Raw genomic sequence first — 12,287 nt, 5'->3', positions numbered from 1 at the left:
TTTAACCATATCAACAGGATATAAACTTAATTTATTATTCACAATGGTTATTACTGAATGTGTAGTGATATTAGACTACATACGGTGATAACGATGAGATTTGGTAGAGTAACATCGAAATATCATGATGATACTAATAATAGATTTGAGTTTTATTTTTTCTGTGCTAGTTTTTGTGGGATCTTTTCCAGACACTGAGTAATTTAGGTGGATGTAAAGCTCCAAAAAAAAAAAAAAAAAAGACACCAATTGAGTTCTGAACCAAATATGAAAAAATATTTCCAGTCTGCCTGGACTTGTTAGACAGCTCACATTAACCGAGATACCTATTAAAATGTTATGTAACAAATACGCTAATTATTTTAACGAAATTAATTATTTAAATGATATCATGATGATCACAAGTACCAGGATTACAGTGTCAGTACCTCTAAATTTAAAATACCTACATCTACATGACTACTCTGCAATTCACATTTAAGTGTCAGAGGGTTCATCGAACCACAATCATACTATCTCTCTACCATTCCACTCCCGAACAGCGCGCGGGAAAAACGAACACCTAAACCTTTCTGTTCGAGCACTGATTTCTCTTATTTTATTTTGATGATCATTCCTACCTATGTAGGTTGGGCTCATCAAAATATTTTCGCATTCAGAAGAGAAAGTTGGTGACTGAAATTTCGTAAAGAGATCTCGCCGCGACGAAAAACGTCTTTGCTTTAATGACTTGCATCCCAACTCGCGTATCATATCTGCCACACTCTCTCCTCTATTACGTGATAATACAAAACGAGCTACCCTTTTTTGCACCCTTTCGATGTCCTCCGTTAATCCCACCTGGTAAGGATCCCACACCGCGCAGCAATATTCTAACAGAGGACGAACGAGTGTAGTGTAAGCTGTCTCTTTAGTGGACTTGTTGCATCTTCTAAGTGTCCTGCAATGAAACGCAACCTTTGGCTCGCCTTCTCCACAATATTATCTATGTGGTCTTTCCAACTGAAGTTGTTCGTAATTTGAACACCCAGGTACTTGGTTGAATTGACAGCCTTGAGAATTGTACTATTTATCGAGTAATCGAATTCCAACGGATTTCTTTTGGAACTCATGTGCATCACCTCACACTTTTCGTTATTTAGCGTCAACTGCCACCTGCCACACCATACAACAATCTTTTATAGATCGCTTTGCAACTGATACTGGTCTTCGGATGACCTTACTAGACGGTAAATTACAGCATGATCTGCGAACAACCTAAGAGAACTGCTCAGATTGTCACCCAGGTTATTTATATAGATCAGGAACAGCAGAGGTAGAGGTCCCAGGACGCTTCCCTGGGGAACACCTGATATCACTTCAGGTTTACTCGATGTTTTGCCGTCTATTACTACGAACTGCGACCTTCCTGGCAGGAAATCATGAATCCAGTCGCATAACTGAGACGATACCCCATAGGCTCGCAGCTTGATTAGATTTCGCTTGTGAGGAACGGTGTCAAAAGCTTTCCGGAAATCTAGAAATACGGAATCAACTTGAGAGCCCCTGTCGATAGCGGCCATTACTTCGTGCGAATAAAGAGCTAGCTGCGTTGCACAAGATCGATGTTTTCTGAAACTATGCTGATTACGTATCAATAGATCGTTCCCTTCGAGGTGATTCATAATGTTTGAATACAGTATATGCTCCAAAACCCTACTGCAAACCGACGTCAATGATATAGGTCAGTAGTTCGATGGATTACTCCTACTACCTTTCTTAAACACTGGTGCGACCTGCGCAATTATCCAATGTTAGGTACAGATCTATCGGTGAGCGAACGGTTGTTCACGAGAAATAGGAAATAAATTCTAAATAGATAAGTTAAATTCCATGTCCAGTGAAATTTCTACATTTATTTACTCAGTATGTGTTCACATAAGATCAGCAAGGTACAATAAATTTAACATCACAAAACCTAACGCAGTAATGAGATTACGCAACATGCAAACATTGATACAGTATACTAGTACAACATAAGGATGGCAAGACTGTGCTGTTAATGGGCGAGCAAACCGATAATTCGTAATGGATTTAAAATACAACCAAAGAATTTACCGTTAGCTTCAAGTTGGTTGAGTGGTTACATAAATGTGACCGCAGTGTTAAACATAGTCCCACACACCATACTTTGCCCGATTGGTCGGGGACACGAACATTGATATGTATAGAATGACGATTCCAGATCGAATACAACTATTAGTCTCCTAGTCTCCTCAGACTCTTTAAACTCTGCGTCGCAGATGCATCTTAGCAATCGTGTGTCGGCAGCTGTAGCTGAAGACATGCAACCAGGTGAGCTCCAAACATGCTGTTCTATGCCCATATGCCCCTCGTCCCCAACGTCATTTTGTCCCTGGAATCGATCAGTAGAAAAACTTTTTTAAGTCCAGAGTGAGTGCAATAAGGGTGTAATGAAGGCCAAGACCTATTCCAGCCTCAGTCCAAGAGTGCCTTCCAACTCCAATCTGAGGTTCCTCCGCCTCTATGCTCCAGAGTTCGTTGTTATAATTTCATGCAGTTTTCTCCACCAAACTGGCTCCAGAGCTTCTCTCCAGTGGAAAATTAAGTAGCAGATCTACATCTCCCACCTACAGAAATGTTTGGAATACGCAAACGGCACATGGAGAAATGGGCGATCAAAATTTTCCCTCACTTGCTGCCAGACCTTTGTGTCCTGCCCCCCACAAAACAGAAAACTAAGTATAACCCGAAGTGCCGACTGCTTCTCATGCTACATAGAGAGATGCTATATCTACGAAAACACTTCGAGCCAACACTCCAGGAATGTTCTATTTTAGCGAAATAACTGTTTTCGTGTTTTCTACGTCTAGATAGCACCCTCTAAAAACATTATACCGCCAATTACCAGCACAGTCTTGCCATCCTAATGTTGTACTGATAAACTGTGTCAATATTTGTATGTTCTGTATTCTCATTACTACATTAGGTTTCGTGATACTAAATTTATTGTAACTTGCTGATCTTATGTGAACACAAGCTGAGTAACTAAATGTCAAAATTTCACAGGGCGCATAAAACCCCAACATTGCCTCTGCATTTTTTGAGGCAGCCTGATATCCACAGGCTCTGTTCCCTATTAGATCACTGCCAGGCTCATCCCGGAACCAGCTAATGCACTGCATGGCCACGGTAGTTCAGTCCAGGTCAGCAAACCTCTAATGCAATTGGAATCTCCCTTTCTGCACAGCTAGGAGGTATACTGTAACCAGCATCTCTCTTCCAGTCGTTCCCAAGGCTCACACACAACACGAAGCTAGCACGCAGTTGACATGACTGAAAACATGCTTTATATGCACCTGAATGTAAAAAAAAAATAAGCAGGAAGAGATGAAGTGAAACTGCAGATGGATGACGAAGCCACTCATCTCTCTCAGGAAATCTGCTTAACATCACAAACATGATTTAATTAGTTATAGGAGCTGTAAAAATCAAGAAACAAATCACGAATTAGAGGAGGTAGCCCACCCTCAGGTTGACACCCCTTTTTAACTCCAGAGTTGCGATAATAATTTATGCAGAGGATGCCACATGAAACAAGGCATACTGTGACATCACTAAATCAATTTTTTTTCAGCTCTTAACTTCACTGAAATAAATGATCAGGAGAAGGAGATGGGAAGTTACCTAGCCAATATCTAAAAGAGTCATTCATACCATAATCACGACTCAAGAGACATAAATTTCTTGATATGTAATACCGGTCAATCTCAGTTTCATTGTTTTTAGAGTATTAAAAATACTGGCCAACTTGACTTGATTTGCTCATACTTGATACACTTCACAACAGCAGCATTACTAAACACACATCCATACAAATTTACTTTATAAATTCTGAATTGTATGGTTCTCTGTCTGGTTCTAGTAACATTCACACCTCGATTCTACTGGTGCACCCCTCAATTACGAGATTCAAGTAAATTACTTATTAACAGAACAGCAATAAACGCTTTCATACGTTACTTTAATAGAACTCAATTGCTTCTGCTAAACATACATTCTAATAGTCACACATACTTGCAAACATAAGGTACACACTACATGAGTGCCTATCATACCTATTCAAATTTAAAACTCTAGAATGAATAAGATGTAAACTAATGTATAGTAAATGAAAATGGATCAAAAGGTAGTTTCTGCCATAAATAAGGAAGTACAGTAAATAATTATACAAATGAGTTCCTAGAATGTACATCCTAAACTCTCTTAACCAACAGACATTACATGGAATACCACGTGTTAACTGTGTAAAATAAAACTCTAGTTATCAATGCGATAACGAAAATCTTACATGTGTATCTCTCTTGGACTCAGCAGAATCTTTATTTAGATTCACATGAATCAGAAAATATTTTAAACTGTCTCCAAGCGAATCAGTAACACTATGAGTACCATTACATCGCTGTAGAAGCAACAAGAAGTCGAGTAACCATGAGTCACACTATTAACATGGAACTTACAAATATGAATTGAAACGAAAAACGTGGACTTCACATTTTCCTTTTTACTAAAAACTTCTTAATGTCTAGCTGTAAGAGAACAAACAGAATACAAATCCTAGCACTGTCATCTTGTGTTTTGCTGCCGAACCTCACTGCTGCTCCATCCCTACTGAACTGCCCGACACACTCCCTTCCCGGAAAACATTTGAAGTTCCTCCAAAGATAGTACCACCGTACTAGATATCGATAACTGCTGCTAATCGCAGACAGACAACGCTAGCAACTGTAGTGGCGCCAGTACACACAAGAAGAAAACGAGATGCCACTATCCCTATTACACGATGCCAACCTACCAACGGCACCAACGAGAGCAACAACATGGCTTAATACTACATATAGTTCGTTCTCCACCACAAATTCTCCCCGAAGTCAACAACGTCCCCCTTTAGACTCACCCCATTCAGCGCTCTTCGTCCCATGAATACATTTACTACTTATCGTACATTTCCCAACCCTCTCTTCATTGCTGCCCCGGTGGTACTCATGTCGCTAATTATTTCCACAATGGTCCTGCTCTATTTCCCGTGATCACGGATTATAATGAGAAGTACAACAGTACCATTTCCTTACAAGTAGAGGGCACATATCCTCCTACCAGCCATGTAATTCTCTTAGGTGATACATTTTTTACTATTGACCAATTGAGGCCCATCTATACTTCATGGTTAACTTAGTACAACGCAATGATATGATCTCAATCAGAATAAATGGCTCATCGACATAAACTGCAACCTACGTCCTTAATTCCAAGACAAAAAGAAATCATTCCAACGGTAAGGAAATAGGTAGATGTGAGATATATGCAAAGAAAAAGCATTAAAATTTCAGAAAAATAGGATGACTTCTTCAAGAGGCAGAACTGTACAAAATGAGCAAACCAATAACGTGTTGGCCCACCTGTAGCCCTTATGCAAGCAGTTATTCGGCTTGGCATTGATTTATAGAGTTGTTGAGTGTCCTCCTGACGAATATCGCGCCTCAGTCTCTCCAGTTGGCGAGTTAGATCGTCAAAATCCCGATCTGCTTGGAAGGTCCTGCCCATAGTGCTCCGAACGTCCTCAGCTTGGGAGAGAGAGGGCGAGCCTGCTGGACGAGGTAGGGCTTGGAAAGCACGAAGACAAGCAGTAGAAAGTTTCCCATGTGCATCCTTTTGACTGGAGGTCTCGAGAACCACAGCCGTTCACTATAGTAAGAAGATGAAACGACTACATCTATCCTTCTGATCTTATTTATTGTGTAGCTACCAGTTTCGGCGCTTCAGTGCGTCATCTTCAGGGCTTAGTGATGCTGAGAGGGTTTTCACTAAATGCGCTACATCAGTGGGCAACATAACTGGTTTACGCTTGAAGGTCTCTCGGTCATGCAGCCGGGTTGACTGGTCGTTGTAGAACGAATTTTCGACGGCGTAACGTGCCATCATCATCAGGTTACTCCTGTTGACTGACGTCCTAGGCCGGTGGGTGGTGTGGTATATATACCTGTCGCCTCTCCCCTCCTCTGACTCTGCATATGGACCGAGGGATGTGCAGGCCGCGGTGGTGGGGGTAGCTTCCGCTGACGAGATGACTGATAGGTGTCAGTACGCATGCCGCCTTCGGCGGGTGTGGTGCTCCGTTTCCGCTGCTCATGCAGAACTTTAATTACTGGATTCCACGCTTGGCTGAGTTCATATCTGTTGTCCTTGTTAATAAGGTTCTCGTGCAGCCGGATTTCAATCGCTTCCTTGTATACCGAGTCCCAAAAGCGGGATGTGTTGTGCAGGACTTCTGTGTTCTCGTATTTCATACGATGATTTGCCTCGAGCTAATGTTCTGCGATTGCAGATTTTGTAGGCTGTTGGAGATCGGTGTGCCGTTTGCGATCGTGCGAATGGTTTGCCCCACACTCGCACGGTATGAAATAAACTCCAGAATTCCGGAGTCCTAAATCGTCCTTCACTGTCTCTACAAGGGACTTGATCTTTGGCGGCGGGCGGTGACGCATTTGATGTTATGACGTCCTAGAATCCTGCCTATTTTTCCAGATACGTTGCCCGCGTATGGTATGTACGCTGTCGCTTTCGGTGGATCATCATCAGGTGTCGGCTGTGGTGTGGTCTTCTGCTTGAAGGCGCGTCGAATTTGGCGGTCACTATAGCCGTTCTTCTGGAACACATCCTTGAGGTGGTCTAGTTCCGGTTTTAAGTTTTCTTCGTCCGAGATCACACGAGCTCTGTGAACCAATGTATTTAGTACTCCTTCCCTTTGTGACGGGTGATGACAGCTGGAGGCGTGAAGTTACAGATCCGTATTGGTTGTCTTCTGGTAGACGTTGTGTCCCAGTGTTCCATCAGGCTTTTTCCGTACCAGAACATCCAAGAATGGTAGCTGCCCGTTTTTCTCCACCTCCATGGTGAACTAAATTTGGGGGTGGATAGAGTTCCGATGTTGTAAGAACAGTTGGAGCTTCTCTTCCCCGTGAGGCCAAATGACGAATGTGTCGTCCACATAATCTGTAGAAGACTGTTGGTTTAAGTGGTGCTGATTCTAACGCTTTCTCCTCAAATTCTTCCATGTACATGTTGGACACCACAGGTGACAGAGGGCTACCCATAGGTACGCCGTCTGTCTGTTCGTAGTAAAGTCCGTCAAATGAAAATATGTTGACGTGAGCACAAAGTTAAATACTTTCGTGAATGTGGGCCCAAATTTCTTCTCAAAAAGATCCAGCGAATCCTTGAGTGGAACTCTCGTGAACTGGTTTACGCAGCCTGTCTGTAACTGTGATGTCAGCAGTCTAACCATTAACAGTAGTTGATGGTCCAAGGTAAGTGATTCTAGGTCTGTATGTAGATTTTTCTTATTCCTAGTGTTGATACTACGTATTGAGACGTTGGTTGGAAATAGGGAATATTATTTGCAAAAAATATCCTTAAGGAATAGATACTGAGGAGCAGGAGTTAGAATACCCAGATATTTGAAGAGGTTTCTACGTTATGATCTTGAATTTACACCACAAATGGGTCTTATTACATGCATTTGCACTCTGAAAACGTTTTCTCGGTTTGAAGAGTTACCCCACATTATGATAACATGTGACGCAATAGAATGAAAGTAAGCAAATTATGCAGTTTTATTTTATTTGTGTCTCCTACATCTGACATCATTCACATTGGAAATACAGATTTGTCTAGGAACTTCAGCAATTCTATGGTTTCTTCCTCCCAACTGAATTTATTATCCAGTTGTAATCCCAGATATTTAACACAGTCAACCTCTTCTATCTGCATGTCTTCGTATGTCATACACATGTTGGAAGAAAACCTGTTACTGGTTCTGAACTGTATGTTACAGGTCTTTTCGGAGTTTAGCGACAGTGAATTAGTTTTAAACCCTTTATTAATCTCAGTGAAAGTTTGATTAACAGTCATTTCTACATCTGTATGTATTTATTGCAATGTTTTTATCATCAGCAAACAAAACAATTGTATCATCTGACACTGTAACAGACGCAATGTCATTAATGTACACAAGAAAAAGCAATGGAAACAGGATGGAGTCTTGTATAACACTACATGCAATTAATCCCTAATCAGATGAAGACTGATTGCTTACTCCACTGGTATATTGCAATGGCACCCTTTGTTACCATTTTGCAGCACTGACAATGACATCATAATATTGTAATTTATTTAAGCGAATGTTGTGGTTCACACAGTCAAAGGCTTCTGCCAGTAACCTCTAAATTGTTACTTAAAAATGATGAACATTCTTACTGTACACGTAAATAGCCTCCTCTTTATCATACCCATTAAGGAACTCAAACTGTGACTTGAACAATATGAAAATTGCAGGCGTATGTTTCAGAAGATGCTTCAACACAATCTTTTCAAATGTATTTTAAAAATCCAGCAAAAGTGAAAGTTTGACAGTAACCATTTATTCCTCTACTTGTAAATAGGCTTAAATTAACCATATTTTAGCCAATCTGGAAATGTTCTGCTGATAAGAGGCTGGTTAAACAGGATAGAACTCAACTCACAAGAACACTTTTACGATAGCTATGTTAATACATTATCATAAGCGTTAGAATATTTCGATTTTAAGTATTTTATGATGGATGCTACTTGTTTTGGAAAACTGAGTTTCATTTCCATTTTACTGATGTTATTTTTAGAGACTGGTCTCAGATAGTCCTATGTGCTGTTTACTGAACTTGATAAATCAAAGCTGTCAGTAATGAAACAAAGTATTTGTTTAAGAGGTTTGCAACGCTATGTGCACTTGCTGCCAGTGTCTCATTAATTTTTAGAGGTATCTGTTAATCTTCCTTTCTGGTCTCACCTGTCACTGTCTTCACTATAGCCCATATGGTTTTCATTTTGTTGCGTGATGTAATTATCTTTTCCTCATTATAAAGCTACTTAGAGTTTTGGATTACTTGCTTCAGTATTTTACAGCATACCTATTAATGCATTACAATACTAACGTGAGAGTTGTTCCTAAACAGTGGATACAGTTTCTTTTTCATCCCACATGATTCCTCGATTCCTACTGTAATCCGTGGTTCGTGGTTTGATCTGAGTGACCTTTAGGGGAAAACAATTTTCGAACGAGAAAGTAATATTATTAATGAATTTTATGTATTTTACATTTGAGTCAGAAGTATTTAAGTATCTATACAGTTCATACCTCTGAGCAGTATCCTAAAATTTATAATTAATTTCTGATTGATTTGTTTTGTCCCGTTGTAACACGCCCGGGAGTACAAATGGTGGTGGGCCGGGTGGGGGGCGGGGGGGAGGGGGGGCGATCTCTTTAACTGGTTCTCGCTTCGTGTTTCTTGACCGTGCGCCCTGTCCATACCATGTACCTGATAATCCAGCGCCGCTCGTATTGTTCTGCTCCACACTGCTGCTGGCTTGCCTGAAATTATGTATTTAAATATGCAAGCGGTTTTGGGGAGCCACTCAATGTTAAGCACAATACTGTCCTACGTCTGGTATGAACAACTATTTTCTGAGACGATAAGAAATCACAGGTTGCACTGTCTGCATTCCAAGTCATAACTGCATATCCCAATTAACATTCTTGATGATTATCTGTCCACAATACCAATTGGACGAGCGTATGTGTAACCGACGGGACGTGGGTGATTGTTAATGATGCGGAGGCCGAATGATCGCACGAAAGTTCTTACGCTCGTCACGTTTACACAGGTATTTGTTAGCAGTCCTCCTTGACGCTAGTAATGATATAACACTGTTCATAGAGTTAAGTTTTCAGTTCTCAGTTGTCACTTGTACGAGCGTGCGCGTAACCGCCGAGGCGTAGCTGATTGTTGAAGATGAGGAAAGCGATGACCGAACGCACGTTCTCACGCTCACTACATGACACTGGCAGTCGAATGCTCTCTTTCATGGTAAACTATATTGCGGATCGACATTAGTTCATTCTGAGAGGCCGAACACGGCTCAGATAATTGATGTACGGTGCGACACGCAACGGGAGGATACAAAATACGTTATCGGCGGCACTGCGTATTTTTAATTACATCATTAAGCACTTTCCTCTGAATCATTTCCATATTTCATCACTTTACTGCAATAGCACTTGAAGCAATACTTGAACTTCCATAATAACAATGCCTCTCACGTGCAGAGCTACCCACGACACAACATAGGAGTTCCATGCTCGACTCTACAAACGCGCTGCCCGCAAAGATATTCCGCAACCTAGCCAGCAATATGACAATACGCTTACACTGTACTCATATGTACTAGATTTGTATCCTGATGTCTTTCGATACTGAACATTGATACTGGATGTCCTGATCAGGTAGCCCATTTATTATTGGTTATCAGATACAATTTTTTTCCCTAGATTTGTCTACAAAGATATTATCAATAGCTGTCTCAGAACATTTACATACGCTAGATACAAAGTCCATAAACTGAAAGACAAAGTTACTAATTGCAACAATTGTCCACTGACAGAGCTATTTAATAAATCCATATTAAAATCGCAAGTAAACACTATTTCCTTACCTGTTACTGTGAGATTGGACAACAGACTTTCCAGATTTTATATGAAGAGGTAAAGTTTGGTGAAGGTGTTCTCTATATACTTACTATAGTAGAGGGATTAGTTTGAAATAATGTTTCTGTTGCATGAATTCCTAATTGTTACTCTCAGCAAAATTTCTTAATATCAATAGCCTTGAAATTAAAACAGTTTGTGACAAATGTGGCAACTCCTCCTTTCTCCATAATTTCTCAACAGAAGTAAGAGGCTAAATTAAATCCTGTAACATTTAACATATCTATACCAGACTCTATAGATCTCTACACAGCAGTAGAAAGCTTTAAAGATTCACCACACTAAAAGAGTACAATATATTATTATTTGCGATCTAGGTATCTTTCAGTTGTCCAGCTAACGCACTTGTATTTCTAATTATATATTTTTCTCGGAAAATATGTCATTAATAATAGCATAATATATCAATGTAGTGACCTAATTTATTGAAGTTTGGTTGAGACCTCAATGTAGGTGATCATCACAAGAACGTCCTTTTTTAAAAATTCATTTAAAATAAATTGTCCATTACCTGTTATTTCATGTAAGCAAGTTTGTAGAGATACTGTAGGATCAGAAGCTATTTTAATGATATTATTTTACTCAGAAAGTTCAAGTGTTTTCCTAACATAATCTTAGTTATACAGGGTGAGTCACCTAACAATTCCGCTGGATGTATTTCGTAAACCACATCAAATACTGACGAACCGATTCCACAGACCGAACGTGAGGAGAGGGGCTAGTGTAATTGTTTAATACAAACCATATAAAAATTCACGGAAGTATGTTTTTTAACACAAACCTACGTTTTTTTAAATGGAACCACGTTAGTTTTGTTAGCACAACTAAACATATAAACAAATACGTAATCAGTGCCGTTTGTTGCATTGTAAAATGTTAATTACATTCGGAGATATTGTAACCTAAAGTTGACGCTTGAAACCTCCGACGTTCAGTTGCGTGTTGTAACAAACACGGGCCACGGTCGGCGAGCAGCGTCTACAGGGACGTGTTTACGATGACGACCGTGTTTACGAGTGTGGCTGTAGTGCACTGTTGTGGTTTGGTCTAGCTGTCACAGTGTCCGCATGTAGAGCTTGCTGCTATTGTTATTCTGCATTCGTCTCCGCACGCAGACCAACTGTAGTACACCGTGTTACCAGACGTCTGTGATATTGTAGTGTTGTAGGAACTGTGACCATGGTGTATTCGAACTCTGAAAAGGCGGAGATGATACTCATCTATGGCATGTGTCGACGAAATGCGGCTGAAGCCTGCAGGGTGTATGCAGAACGGTACCCGGAAAGAGAGCATCCAACGTGCCGCACATTGCAAAACATCTACCGCCAACTGTATGCAACAGGTATGGTCGTAGCACGCAAACGGGTCCGTAACAGGCCCGTCACAGGAGAAGCGGGTGTAGTTGGTGTGTTAGCTGCTGTTGCCATGAACCCACACATGTGTACACGGGACATTGCGAGAGCCGGTGGACTGAGTCAAAGTAGTGTCATGCGCATACTGCATCGTCACCGCTTTCACCCGTTTCATGTGTCGCTACATCAGCAATTACATGGTGATGAGTTTAATCATCGAGTGCAATTCTGTCAATGGGCATTAACAGAGAATGCGTTGCAGTTCTACCTATTTACCGATGAAGCGGGTTTCACAA

Source organism: Schistocerca nitens, chromosome 4 (genome assembly GCF_023898315.1).
Source record: "Schistocerca nitens isolate TAMUIC-IGC-003100 chromosome 4, iqSchNite1.1, whole genome shotgun sequence".
Classification (NCBI taxonomy): Eukaryota; Metazoa; Arthropoda; class Insecta; order Orthoptera; family Acrididae; genus Schistocerca; species Schistocerca nitens.
Note: the sequence above shows the minus strand (reverse complement) of the source record.